We start from the raw sequence: 13,047 nt of genomic DNA on the forward strand, positions 1-13,047 counted from the left end.
TGAGTTATCTGAGAGTCAGCATTACAGAGGGAGAGACAGGCACGGGACAGCGCATTCTTCCACCTGCCGGCTTACTTCCCAAATGGCCGCGACGGCCGGACTCTGACCGGTGTCCTGTGTGGGTGGCAGGAGTAGGCACCTGGGCCACTTCCGCTGCTCTCCCAGGGGCATCAGCAGGGAGCTGATGAAGAAGCAGAGCGGCTGGGACTCCAGTCAGCATTCATATGGGATGCAGGCAGCACTAGCGACATCTTAACCGCTGAGCCACGACACTGGCGCCTAAACACCAAACGTCTGTGAACAGAAACTCTGGGGGAAACTGCAAAGACTTTGCTCGTGCTGTGGCTTCCTCAGGGTTGGGAGAGGGCGTACGAGGAGGAGCTGCCCCGTACCACATCAGGAAAAGGTCCCTGCTCAGACCCGAGTCCGGGCACCCACACGCCACCCTCCACCACTTACTTCCTCACCGGAGTCCCAGGACTCAGCGTCCTCAAGTGTAGGTGGAAATACTACAGCTACAAAACGGGCTCACAAATACAAACTGGGTGCCTGTGGGAATTAAAATATGATAGGGGTGGGGGCCGGTGCTGTGGTGCAGAGGGTAAAGCTGCTGCCTGCTGTGCCAGCATCCCATATTGGCGCCGGTTCAAATCCCGGCTGCTCACCTCTGATCCAGCCCTCTGCTATGGCCTGGGAAAGCAGTGGAAGATGGTCCACATGCTTGGGTCCCTGCACCCACGTGGGAGACCGAGGAGGCTCCTGGCTTTGGATCAGCCCAGCTCCAGCTATTGCCGTCATTTGGGGAGTGAACCAGCGGATGGAAGACCTCTCTGTTTTTCTGCCTCTGCCTCTCTGTAACTCTGCCTTTCAAGTAAATAAATAAATATTTTAAAAAACAAAAAGATAATGGAGGTGGGCGTTTGGTCGGTGGTTAAGACTCAGCTTGGGACCCCCTGTCCAGAGCACCTAGTGCAAGCCTCTTCCGATCCAGCCTCCTGCTGATGCAGACCTGGGAGGCAGCTGCGATGGCTCAGGTAGCGGGGGCCCTGCAGCGCACATGGGAGATCTGACTGTGGTCCTGGCTTCCAGCTTTGGCCCTCACAGCCACTGCAGGCGTCTGGAGAACGGACCAGCAGATGGGAGCTCTGACTCTGACTCTCAAATTAATTCATAAACAAAATAACTGGAATTCAGGGAGACAGACCTAGGTGTGGGCTGAGCCAAAGAATGGGTATCTCCCCTGGCGCCGCGGCTTAACAGGCTAATCCTCCGCCTTGCGGCACTGGCACACCGGGTTCTAGTCCCGGTTGGGGCGCTGGATTCTATCCCGGTTGCCCCTCTTCCAGGCCAGCTCTCTGCTATGGCCCGGGAAGGCAGTGGAGGATGGCCCAAGTCCTTGGGCCCTGCACCCCATGGGAGACCAGAGAAGCACCTGGCTCCTGGCTTCAGATCAGCCCGGTGTGCCGGCCGCAGCGGCCATTGGAGGGTGAACCAACGGCAAAAAAAGGAAGACCTTTCTCTCTGTCTCTCTCTCTCTCACTATCCACTCTGCCTGTCAAAAAAAAAAAAAAGAACGGGTATCTCCAAGCAGGGGCCAGGCCACCCAGAGGCCCCCAGACCTCCCGTGACTCCTGGAGACCCCTCTAGGCTCAGGACCGCAGAGAGAGCGGCAGCCGCGAGCAGCCATCTGCTCCCAGGAGCAGCACCGGGTGTCAGCCCTGCTAAACAGGGTCCACTTCCTGCAGGACAGAGCCCCAGAAATGACATGCCGTCTCCCCTATGCACGGGGCCCCAGAAATGACACGCCGTCTCCCCTACACGCACGGGGCCCCAGAAATGACACGTCGTCTCCCCTACACGCACGGGGCCCCAGAAATGACACGCCGTCTCCCCTATACGCAGGGGGCCCCAGAAATGACATGCCGTCTCCCCTATGCACGGGGCCCCAGAAATGACACGCCATCTCCCCTATGCACGGGGCCCCAGAAATGACACGCCGTCTTCCCTACACGCACGGGGCCCCAGAAATGACACGCCGTCTCCCCTATGCATGGGGCCCCAGAAATGACACGCCATCTCCCCTATGCACGGGGCCCCAGAAATGACACGCCGTCTCCCCTATATGCAGGGGGCCCCAGAAATGACACGCCGTCTCCCCTATGCATGGGGCCCCAGAAATGACACGCCATCTGCCCTATGCAAGGGGCCCCAGAAATGACACGCCGTCTCCCCTACACGCACGGGGCCCCAGAAATGACACGCCGTCTCCCCTATGCACGGGGTCCCAGAAATGACACGCCGTCTCCCCTACACGCACGGGGCCCCAGAAATGACACGCCATCTCCCCTATGCACGGGGCCCCAGAAATGACACGCCGTCTCCCCTACACGCACGGGGCCCCAGAAATGACACGCCGTCTCCCCTACACGCACGGGGCCCCAGAAATGACAACGCCGTCTCCCCTACACGCACGGGGCCCCAGAATGACATGCCGTCTCCCTCCCCTATGCACGGGGCCCCAGAAATGACACGCCATCTCCCCTATGCACGGGGCCCCAGAAATGACACGCCGTCTCCCCTACACGCACGGGGCCCCAGAAATGACACGCCGTCTCCCCTATGCATGGGGCCCCAGAAATGACACGCCATCTCCCCTATGCACGGGGCCCCAGAAATGACACGCCGTCTCCCCTATACGCAGGGGGCCCCAGAAATGACACGCCGTCTCCCCTATGCATGGGGCCCCAGAAATGACACGCCATCTCCCCTATGCAAGGGGCCCCAGAAATGACACGCCGTCTCCCCTACACGCACGGGGCCCCAGAAATGACACGCCGTCTCCCCTATGCACGGGGCCCCAGAAATGACACGCCGTCTCCCCTACACGCACGGGGCCCCAGAAATGACACGCCGTCTCCCCTATGCACGGGGCCCCAGAAATGACACGCCGTCTCCCCTACACGCAGGGGGCCCCAGAAATGACACGCCATCTCCCCTATGCACGGGGCCCCAGAAATGACACGCCGTCTCCCCTACACGCACGGGGCCCCAGAAGTGACACGCCGTCTCCCCTATACGCAGGGGGCCCCAGAAATGACACGCCGTCTCCCCTCCGCGCAGGGGCGCCCCTCAGCCTGCCCGGCCCCACACGGGTGGCAGATTTGGCAGCTCCCACACCTGGGCGCGGGCGGGTGCAGGCAGTGGGTAAACAGGGCACAGAGGGCCTTTTGTGAGGCACAAACAGAGCCAGAGGGAAAACTTCCCAGGCGGGAGGCTGGCGCCCTCCCTGTGCCCAGCTCTCTCCCAGAAAGGGGGCAGCGCCGTTCCCGAGGGGCCTGGGCAAGGCCCTGGGCTGCAGCCCAGTCCCAGGGGAGTCCAGGCCTGTGAGTTTGCTCGGGGCCATGTGCTTCCTCTGGAGGGGAAGGAAAGGTCTCACCCCTCATCTGGCGCACACACACCCCGCCCCCGCCCCCGAGCGGGACACTGGCCTCCGGGTCCCCACACCCAGCTGGGGTGAGTCAGCGGCTGTGGGCTGAGGGTGCTGCCTGGCTTGGGACTCACCCTGCACAGAAGGGCACACCCTCACTTCCTGGGGAGGAACAGTGTCGGCCTCACTCTGCCTCACGCTCGGGCTGGGCTTCCCAAACGCGCTGGTCCTCTTGCAAACCTGCAAGGGCACAGCCTGCCTTCTGGAGGGGAGGGTGACAGTGAGGGACACCCCCTGGGCCAAACGGGGCAGCAGGTGGGGCGCGAGGCACCCACCAAGCACCCAGCACTTCCTGTGCCTCAGCTGCCACCTCCACGCAGGCCAGTGAGGCGGCTCCCCACCGCACCAGGTGTGGCCCCGGGTCAGTCACTCGGCCTGGCCAGGCCCTGCTTTCAACCGTAAAACGGGCTGGTGCACCTGTTCCTCCCAGGACTGTGGCGGGCAGCTCCGCCAGTGCCTCCGCACAGACTCTGTAGCGTTGAGATTACGGGAGGTTTTATCAGCCCTTTTACGGGCGTGAGGTCTGAGGCCCAGGGAAGCGGGGTGACCCGCCCAAGGCCGCACAGCCAGAGGTGGTGGGAAGACCCACCCCAGGCCTGACTCCCTCCTCTGCCCGCCGGCCCCCACGGTGAGGTCTCCTGGGCCCACTGGGTACCCAGGCCCTTGGAGATGCCACAGCCCCTTTCCCGAGGGACGCACGCAGACAAAGCGTCTTCAGGGGCCCGAGCAGGCCGGACTCTGACCGCTCTCTCAGGCATCGCTCTGAGCAAAGTCAGGAAGGCAGCCCAGCTTGGTGCTAGGTCCGGGCCCTGCGGGCAGAGGGGCCCTGGAGACAGGTCCTGACCTGCTCTTAATGCCAGTGCTGCTTCCTAAACGGGTTATGAAACACAGGCGTGAGTAACCCACAGGGGCCGCAGACACCGGCGCTGCGAGCCCAGCCCCGGGCGCTGCACACCGGCCAGGCCCGGCGAGCGGCCAGCAAGCACCAAGGGAGTCTGGCACGAGGGAGCACCTTGCTGCCCTGTCTCTGGGCTCCGGGCTGGAGGGGGCTGCCCCAGGGAGCTCGACCCGGCCCCGCAGGGCCTGGCTCCTGCCGCCATGCTGATCGGACGTCAGGAGGCGGGGCCCCGCAGGCATGCCCGAGGTCCCTGTGGCGTGTGAAAGCCGTGGAACCTTACAGGCACTTTCACTCCGGGGGAGTGTCCTCGCAGGCAGCGGGCAATTTAATTCTGAGGTCTTGAGCCCTCGAGAGACGCCCAGAGGTGGAAGAACTCGAGAACTCGCTGCGAGGTGCGAGAAACCCGCAGGGAGCGTCTGCGGTGAGGAGTAAAAGCCCCAGGGACCTCACCCAGCACAGCCTTGACGTGGGAAGGGCAAACCCTTGCTCCCCGTCATGCATGCACACATGTCCACACACACGTGTACAGGTACACATGCACACGCAGCAACATCCAGTCCCAGGCCTGCAGAGAGCTCAGCCCGCTTCTGTCCCAAGGGCGGGGCTTCCAGCACTCAGGGGTTGGTCCACCAGAGCCAAGGACCAGGGTGAAGGCGTGGACTCCATCCAGTGGCCCTCAGCGTGGTCTGTAGACCGCCAGCCTCCCCAGCGCTAGGGGAGCTTCTGCAGCGTGCACACTCCCGGCCCAGCCCTGCCGAGCTGACTCCCCAGGTCTCGGGTGGTGGGCCGTGGGGTACAGCATTTTAAAGGAGCTCCCTGAAGGCCCGAGAATTAGAGGAAAGAACGCCACGGAGGGAGCAGCAGAGGAGCGCAGGCCGCCAAGCCAACAGAGCCGGTTCCGAGTCCTGGCTTTGCCGCCTCTAACCTGGGGCCACAGACCTGGTCCCCTCGTCTGTCACGGACACACTGACCCCACAGCGAGGTTGTGGCAAGGGTCAGGTGGGCAGAGGCATGCAGTACCCAGCAGGTGCCTGGCACCCCGGGCGTGGCGCCGAGGATGACCAGGGACACAGAGACTGCCCGGGAGGACGACCTGCGCATCGGGCGTGGAAGGGCCCACGCCTGGGGCTCCCAGCCAGGCAGTGTCCCACGGAGCAGAAAGAGATTCCTGGGGAGGATGGGACAAAGAACATGGGAGAGGGCCGAGCAGGGGCAGGACCGTGAGCCCAGGAAACACCAGGTAAAGGAGGAGTCAGCCGCTCCTGCAGGGCCCATGTCCACGACAGGGCTCGGCCCACGACACTCTCCTGTCACAGACCCGGCTCACGGGGCCTCCTCCCCCTCGTCCTCACCCACCCACCCAAAGAAGCTTAGCAAAAGGACCAAGGCCAAAGCTTCCGCCGGACGCTGCAAGGGTAAACTGAGTCAGGACTAGCTGAACCCTGAGCATCCCGGAGGGGCCGGGCTCCCAGCTGACTCCTGTGTGTCCTCCCACCCCCCAGCCTGGGCCCCCTCGGGCAGCCAGCGCAGGCCCAGACCTCCCAGGCCGGGGCCCACGCTATTCCCTCCGAGCTGCCCCTGGCACCAGGCAGGAATTCGGATCTCAGATAAGGAGGCCCAGCGGCCTCCTGCTCATCGCTGCCCGGCTGCCCGGCACGAGCGTCTGCAGGTCAGGCCTCTTCGAAACCAACAGGAAGCTCCTACCGCGCAGGGCCAGGGTTTGCTGACCTTGTCCCAGTAAACAAGAGAGCCGACCAAATCACACACCAGGCACTTCCCATCTCGCCCTGCTGCTGCCGACTCCCAGCACGGTCACCAGGAGGGCTGTGGGGGTGGGGTGGCACAGATCTGCCCACCCCTTGCCGGGAAGAGAGGTCTGGGGGACACCACTAAACCAGACCAAAGCAAGCCGCAGCCGGGCAGCTCCCACACGACCTGACTCTGTGAAGAGAAGCCGACAGGCAGGCGGGCGTGGAAGACCCACTCCTCCCATTCAGACCCCAGACAATGGGGGGGGGCTTTCACTGTCTGTGTCATGGAAAAGCTCCAAACAGTACAGAAAGGCAGCAAACACGCCACCATGTCGGTAACCACCACCACCACCACCAAGCTTACTGTATCCTTTAAAATTCCACAACAGGGGTGGGGCGGAGGGAACGGCAGTGCTGTGGCGTAGCGGGTAAAGCCACTGCCTGCGGCGCCGGCATCCCATCCGGGTGCTCAGTTTTCCCGGCTGCCCCTCTTCCAGGCCAGCTCTCCGCTGTGGCCCGGCAGGCAGTGGAGGATGGCCCAGGTCCTTGGGCCCTGCACCCACATGGAGACCAGGAGGAGGCTCCTGGCTCCTGGGTATCGATCTGCTAAGCTAAGGCCTTTGAGGCCATCTGGAGAGTGAACCAGCAGATGGAAGACCTTTCTCTCTCTCTCTCTCTGCCTCTGCCCCTCTGTAACTCTTTCAAATAAATTAAATCTTAAAAAAAAACCTCGGAGGGGAGGCTCAGGCCTGCCTTCTCAGAAAGCCGCGGTGGGACGTGGGTGCAGGGCGACCTGGGTGTGAGAGCAGAGGACGCTGGCCCACGATGCCAGGCCCACCCCAGGCCCACGTCTCTCCACGCCTGCCTTCCTGAGGAGCGTGGGCAAGCCGCTTCCTCACGCCGGGCCTCGGTTTCCGCATCTCTGAACGGGGACCACGCTGCTTCTCAAAGCTCTGACACCCAGGCGGACCAGTCTCCGCACGCGCCAGCTGTGACCGGGAACCACATCCTGGGACGTGCACTCTGCCAAGAGCCTCAGCACGTCCTGCAGGGACGCAGGCCTTAGTGCTGTCCCCTTCCTGAGAGCAGGAAACCGAGGCCCACGGGCACGCAGCAAGCGCAGGCCAGCCTGGACTCCGGCCCAGGCCCCGCTACGGAGTCCAGGTCTAACCAGCCCACTCTCCCGCCCTCAGAGCTAGGACTTCCCAAAATCACCTCGCCACGGTGACCAGAGTGCTGCTCCACGGAACACTCTTTGGGAGCTGTGGTCACGTGGGAGCCGCGGTCACGGGGCAGCACTATTAGCGACCCAGACTGATAAGAGGTTCACAATGACACAACATTGGCATTCAGAGGGCACGGCAACCAGACAGGCCTCAGCCGGCCCCACGGTCGGGAGTGGGACGGGGGAGAATAATTCTGTCCTCGGCCACCTCTGGTCTGGATCCCCCAGACCCACGGCGAGAAGAGCAAAGTACCACGGAGAAAGAGGCACTGCCCCTTGCTCCCCACGCCGGAGGTGGCAGAGGCTAGGGCGGGAAAGGCAGGACGGGGCCCGGTCCTTACCCGGAGGACGGCTCTGCTATCTGTGTGTCGGCTGTGGGCGCTGAGGCTGGCCCACGTCTGGCCGGGCAGGGTCCTGGCATTCCTTTTGCTCCATAGACGCTGCCTCCCTAGAAGGAAGCGAGAGCTGTCGTCAGCGGGCCGCGGGTGTGGCTGTCAGAGCTATACCTGCCGTGCTGCCAGCACTGTCCCACAGCTGGTGGGTGCCGGCGCCGGGCAGATCTCCGGGCTGACAGGGGAGCCCGCCCCGCAGAAGTCAGTCCCCTGAGGAGCAGCCAGGCTAGCAGTTACAATCTGGAGAGCCCAGGGAGGCTTCCTGGAGGAGGAGGTGCCCGCATCACCTGCTGAGGAAGGACAGGAGTTGGGGAAAGAGCGTTGACCCAGGCAGGAGGGGCAGCACCCCTGCGTGGCGTCTGGGAACGAGGCGTGGTTCGGCATGGCCAGAACTAGAGCTGCAAGTGGAAGTGGTCAGAGAGGAGCTACGGGGCAGGGGTGGGTCAGGCGATGCAGGCTCTGCCCAGACGCACAGCCACAAGCGGCCCCTCATCCACCTGTCGACAGGCGTGCGGTGAGCGTCAACGTCACCCCAGCTGGCAGGTGTGGCAGGGTCAGGGGAGCAGGTGGCCCGGCAGACGCCAGGGAGGGCACAGGATGGACAGGAGTCTGCCGGGGCCGAGAGGCGGGCAGGCCACAGAACCTCAGCACTTCTGGGAAGGGTCATGGAGCCTCTGGTCATTTCTTCCACCTCCCGGGCTCTGGGCACTGGGCTGGGAGGACGGGGCCGAGGACGGGGCCTGCCAGGGAGACAGGCCGGGGACCCAGCCATTCCACCTGCCGTGATGGCCACCACAACCGTCCCCCGCCCCGCCCTCCTCAGCAAGGATGGGGACACTGAGGCTGGGCCTCTGACCACCCCTTCCCCGGCTGCCCCTGTGGTACCCCCTCAGTTACACCGGCCTGAGCGCCTCCCCACCCACACCACAGCTCGGAGAGGGCCGGGGCAGGCGCTTACTAAAAGATGGCTGAATGAATGAATGCCACGGCCAAGCTCCGGGGCTCCGCGTCCGCCCCATCTGAACCCCCACGGCACCTGGGCCCACGGCCCATGCCTCAGCGCCCCCAAGTTCTCAGAACCCAGCTGGCTCCTTGCCGCCAACTCCCGCAGGCCGGGTCCAGGCCAAGCCAGGCGGCTGCACGGGGCAACCCCAGGAGCCTGACTTTCCAGAGTGGCCCCACTAAGTTTGCAAAGAAAGCTGCTTCCTAGTGGGTGTGCCCGAGAGCGATTAAGTCGGGGAGGGCACCCCGCTCTGTGCCCCAGCCCTGGACCCCTAGCCCCAAGCAGCTCTAAGCATGGCAGACAGGGGCCAGCCACCCACCCCAGCATCGCCTCCCCTCCAGAGAGCGGGATACCTGACCTTCATGGGGCGACGCCCACTGCCTGGTGCCCCCCCCCGGCCCCCATCCTGCCCACGGGAGGCATCCCCAAAGCAGGACCTCCCCCACGCCCCCCACCCGCTTCCCACAGTGTCTGTGGCCAGCATCCGCAGACCACCGGCCAGGGGTAACAGAAGAGATGGAGGAGGCCCCCAGGGGAGCCCCTCCTCCACCCCTCATCCCTGCCCAGCCAGGGCAGGGGAAGGGGCGCCTCCACAGCCCAGTCCTAACCAGGGCGGCCGCAGGACAACCCCCAGCCCAAGTCTCCTTCCCAAAAAAGGCAAGAGTTGCATCAGCCAAGGGCCAGCCCCTCTCGGTCCGCTCCAGGCCGGGCAGTCACGAGGAGCCCCGGAGACCCCGGCGCCAGGCTCCTGCGCCGCGTGGGCCCCGACCTGGCTGGCCTCCAGCTCAGCCCCGGCCGGACCAGGCCCCGAGACCGCCGTGGGTCTGGCTCTCGGGCCCGGCTGCACGCGGAGCGCAGGGGTCGCGCCCGCTGGCCTTCCGCGGACCCCCAGCCCCGAGAGGCCCCCAGAACCACGTCGGGGCACTGTCCGCGCGGGGCCAGCAGGAGGAGGAACCTCTCCGCCGGGGGGCGTGCGTGTGGAGGGGTGAGGATCCGGGGGCACCGGGGGACGACAGGGGACCCGGGGCAGCCGCGGCGGAAACGCTCGGTGCGTGGGCGCCGGGGTGCCTGGGAGGGGGCTCGCGCGCCGCGGCGCCGGGGACAGGGAGGGGCCCCGGGGACGCGGGCGCCGGACCGCACGGAGGGAGGCCGGACGCCGCGGCCGCGGGAGGCCTCCAGGCGGCCGGCGCTCAGCTGCCCGCGGCGCCGGGGGCCGGGCAGCTGGCCGGCGCGCGTCCCGGGAGGTGTCCGGAGATGACAGCTCGCGCCCTGCCCCCCAGCCCGCCCGCTCACCTGGGCTCGCCGCACCCGGCCGCCCCGCCGGCAGCCCGAGCCCCCGGCCGCTCCGTCCCGCCGCCGGCCACTGCGCTCCTCCGGCGCCTCCTTTTGTTTGTCCCTCACTGCACCACTCAGCCTCCTCCGCCCCGGAAGTGACGTCACCGCCGGGCGCGACCGCGGCGGCCAGGGCGCCTCCATCTTTTTGAGGGGAACGCGCCGTGCTTCGCCCCGCTCTGAGCCCCGCGACGGCGCCATGTTGCTTCGGGGCGGAAGTCGTGGGGCCCGGGCTCGGCCCCCTTAAAGAGACAGGCACGGCCGTAACCTTCGGGGCGTGCTAGCGGACGGGAGGCGACGCGGCGGCGGCGGCGGGGGTGAGTAGCCGGCGGGGGGCCGGGAGCCGAGGCTGGGGGGGCTTGGTTGTGGCCGAGCGCTGGATGCGTTTGATGCCGTCGGTGTGCGGAGCCGCTGCGCGGAGAGCAGACCGCTCCCACGGTCGCACCACGGAGGAGCGCGAAACCCCGGGCTGCGGCTCCGTAGCGCCGGCGGGACGCTCCCGCGACCCCGCAGCTCCCGGGCTGCAAGAAGTGCTGGGGGTGCGCTCACTGGGGCGGCTGCCCGAACCCCGCAAGCGGGTAGCCCCGCACTGGTGTGATGGGCGCCCCGGGCCGTGCGGGTGTGGGCGCCCAGTTGCGCGGGGAGATGCGCCGAACCTTGTCAGCCGCCTGCCTGGGAGCCGAGACGCGCGGGGCCCGGGCCGGGGAGACCCCTGGGCGTGAGACGGGGCGGCGGCGTCGCCGAGCGCACGCAGGTTCGGCTGTCCGGCCCTGGGGTCCCCGGGCTGGGGGCTCGGGAGCACCCGGCTGTCCGGCCCTGGGGGTCCCCGGGCTTGGGGGGCTCGGCAGCGCCCGGCTGTCCCGCCCTGGGGGACCCCGGGCTGGGGGCTCGGCAGCGCCCGGCTGTCCGGCCCTGGGGGTCCCCGGGCTGGGGGCTCGGCAGCACCCGGCTGTCCGGCCCTGGGGGTCCCTGGGCTGGGGCTCGGCAGCGCTCGGCTGTCCGGCCCTGGGGGTCCCCGGGCTAGGGGCTCGGCAGAGCCCTTAGGTTCAGCTGTCCCGGCCCCGGGGGTCCCTGGGCTGGGGGCTCGGCAGTGTCGCGGAGGAGGTGGAGAAGCTGGAGTGTGAGCGCTGGCAGAGTTCACGCGGGAATGCCCACCTCCCAGCTTATCCCCTCCCCCCACCCAGACCACCAGGAAGCTGGCTTTTTGTTTTTGTTTTGGTCGGTTGTACAGTTTGTGGACTGCACACAGGGACAGGTCAGGGAGGCTAGCTGGGGTGGACGGGGGAAAGGAGCAGAGTCCAGGGTGGAGTCCAGGGCTCGGTCCCTTCCGACCTTGGGACCCGGCACCGGGCAGGCTCTCCCTGGGCCTTCGTGCTGCCTGCAGATTAGCCCCATTCTGCAGATGGAAAAGTGAGGCCCAGGGTTGGGAAAGCTGCCCGCAGGGGTCTCACAGGTCTCACTCTCCTGCCCCCTCCCCGCTCTGGGGAGAGGCCGTTGGGCCCCTTGGTCTCTCCCTGGGACCATCAGCCCAAAATGCTTTGTGGACCTGCTGTGTGCTGGCAGAGCCGCCAGGCTGAGGACCTGGTGGAGAACGGGACAGGCCCACAGCTCCAGGCCTGGGTGTAGCAAGGACAGCAGACAGCCCGGCAGCTGGCCCCGTGTGGGTGCCTTGGGGCAGAAGCCCAGGGCCTTGGGGGCACAACGTGGTGGGGGAGGGGCTTCCCCAAAGAAGTGACTTAAAAAATAGATATTTTTAATCGTTTTATTTATTTGAAAGGCAGACAGAGGTCTGCTGGTTCACCCCGCACATGCCTGCGATAGCTGGGGCTGGGACTCCGTGGGGCTCCCACCTGGACTGTCACCTGCTGCTTCCGGGGCACACAGGGGAGGTGACTTCAGTCTGTGACTCGGAGAGCAGAGACGCGGGGACGGGCGTACACCCCCGGCTGGGCCTCCGGCTCAGGGTCGCTCCTGTGACCGGAGGCTGTGCCAGTGAGACACATTCTGCCGGCTCCGGTGGGAGCTGTGCCGATCCAAAGCCAAGAGCCAGGAGCTTCTTCAGTTCTCCCACGCAGGTACAGGGGCCCAAGGACTTAGAGCGCCTCTCACTGCTTTCCCAGGCCACAGCAGAGCTGGATCTGAAGAGGAGCAGCCAGGACACGAACTGGCACCTATATGGGATGCCGGTGCCACGGGCTGAGGCTTCGCTTAGTACGCCATAGCACCGGCCCCACCATTAGCTGCTGCTGCTACTGCTTTTTTTTTTTTTTAAGATTTATTTATTTATTTGAAAGAGTCACAGAGAGAGAGAGAGAGAGAGAGAGGTCATCCATCAGCTGGTTCGAGAGAGAGAGAGAGAGAGAGGGAGAGAGAGAGAGAAAGAGAGGTCATCCATCAGCTGGTTCACTCCCCAAGTGGCTGCAATGGTCAGAGCTGCATTGATCTGAAGCCAGGAGCTTCTTCCTGGGTCTCCCACGCAGGTGCAGGGTCCCAAGGACTTGGGCCATCTTCCTCAGCTTTCCCAGGCCATAGCAGAGAGCTGGATCAGAAGAGGAGCAGCCAGGACGCGAACCGGCACCCTGTGGGATGCTGGCACTGCAAGCACTGGCTTTACCCGCTATGCCACAGTGCCAAACCCCTCCCCTCCCCCCCCAACGTGTTTCAATGTTACTCTCACTGCAGGGGCACTTTGAAAGTAGGCCTCCCACGGATTCTTGCATTGTTTTCTGTTTGTTTGTTAAAGACTTATTTATTTATTTGAAAGGCAAAGTGACAGAGAGAAAAGGAGACACAGGGCGAGAAGATCTGTCCACAGGTTCACTCCCCAAGTGGCTGCAACAGCCAGGGCTGGGCCAGGCTGAAGTCAGGGTTCTGGAGCTCCGTCCGGGTCTCCCATAGGGGCTTCAGGAGCCCAAGCACTTGGCCATCTTCTACCGCGTTCCCAGGCGCATCAGCAGGC

The 13,047-nt window shown here is 65.2% G+C and overlaps 1 protein-coding gene across 2 annotated transcripts in view; it reads right to left on the minus strand.

The window, feature by feature from the left end:
- The window catches only part of LOC133771489 (volume-regulated anion channel subunit LRRC8A), a 28,693-nt gene extending 18,554 nt beyond the window's left edge, over positions 1 to 10,139 (minus strand). Inside the window, exons 1-2 of one of the 2 annotated variants that reach the window (XM_062207411.1) lie at positions 10,050 to 10,139; positions 7,703 to 7,809 (exon numbers count right to left, since the gene is read on the minus strand). The gene's annotated coding sequence lies outside the window, so the exon portion shown is untranslated. Of the gene's footprint in view, positions 1 to 7,702; positions 7,810 to 8,040; positions 8,527 to 10,049 lie in introns of those variants that run through there. The other variant, XM_062207412.1, reaches the window with a different exon arrangement.
- Positions 10,140 to 13,047: the final 2,908 nt, after the last annotated feature.

This window comes from Lepus europaeus, chromosome 12 (genome assembly GCF_033115175.1).
Source record: "Lepus europaeus isolate LE1 chromosome 12, mLepTim1.pri, whole genome shotgun sequence".
Lineage (NCBI taxonomy): Eukaryota > Metazoa > Chordata > Mammalia > Lagomorpha > Leporidae > Lepus > Lepus europaeus.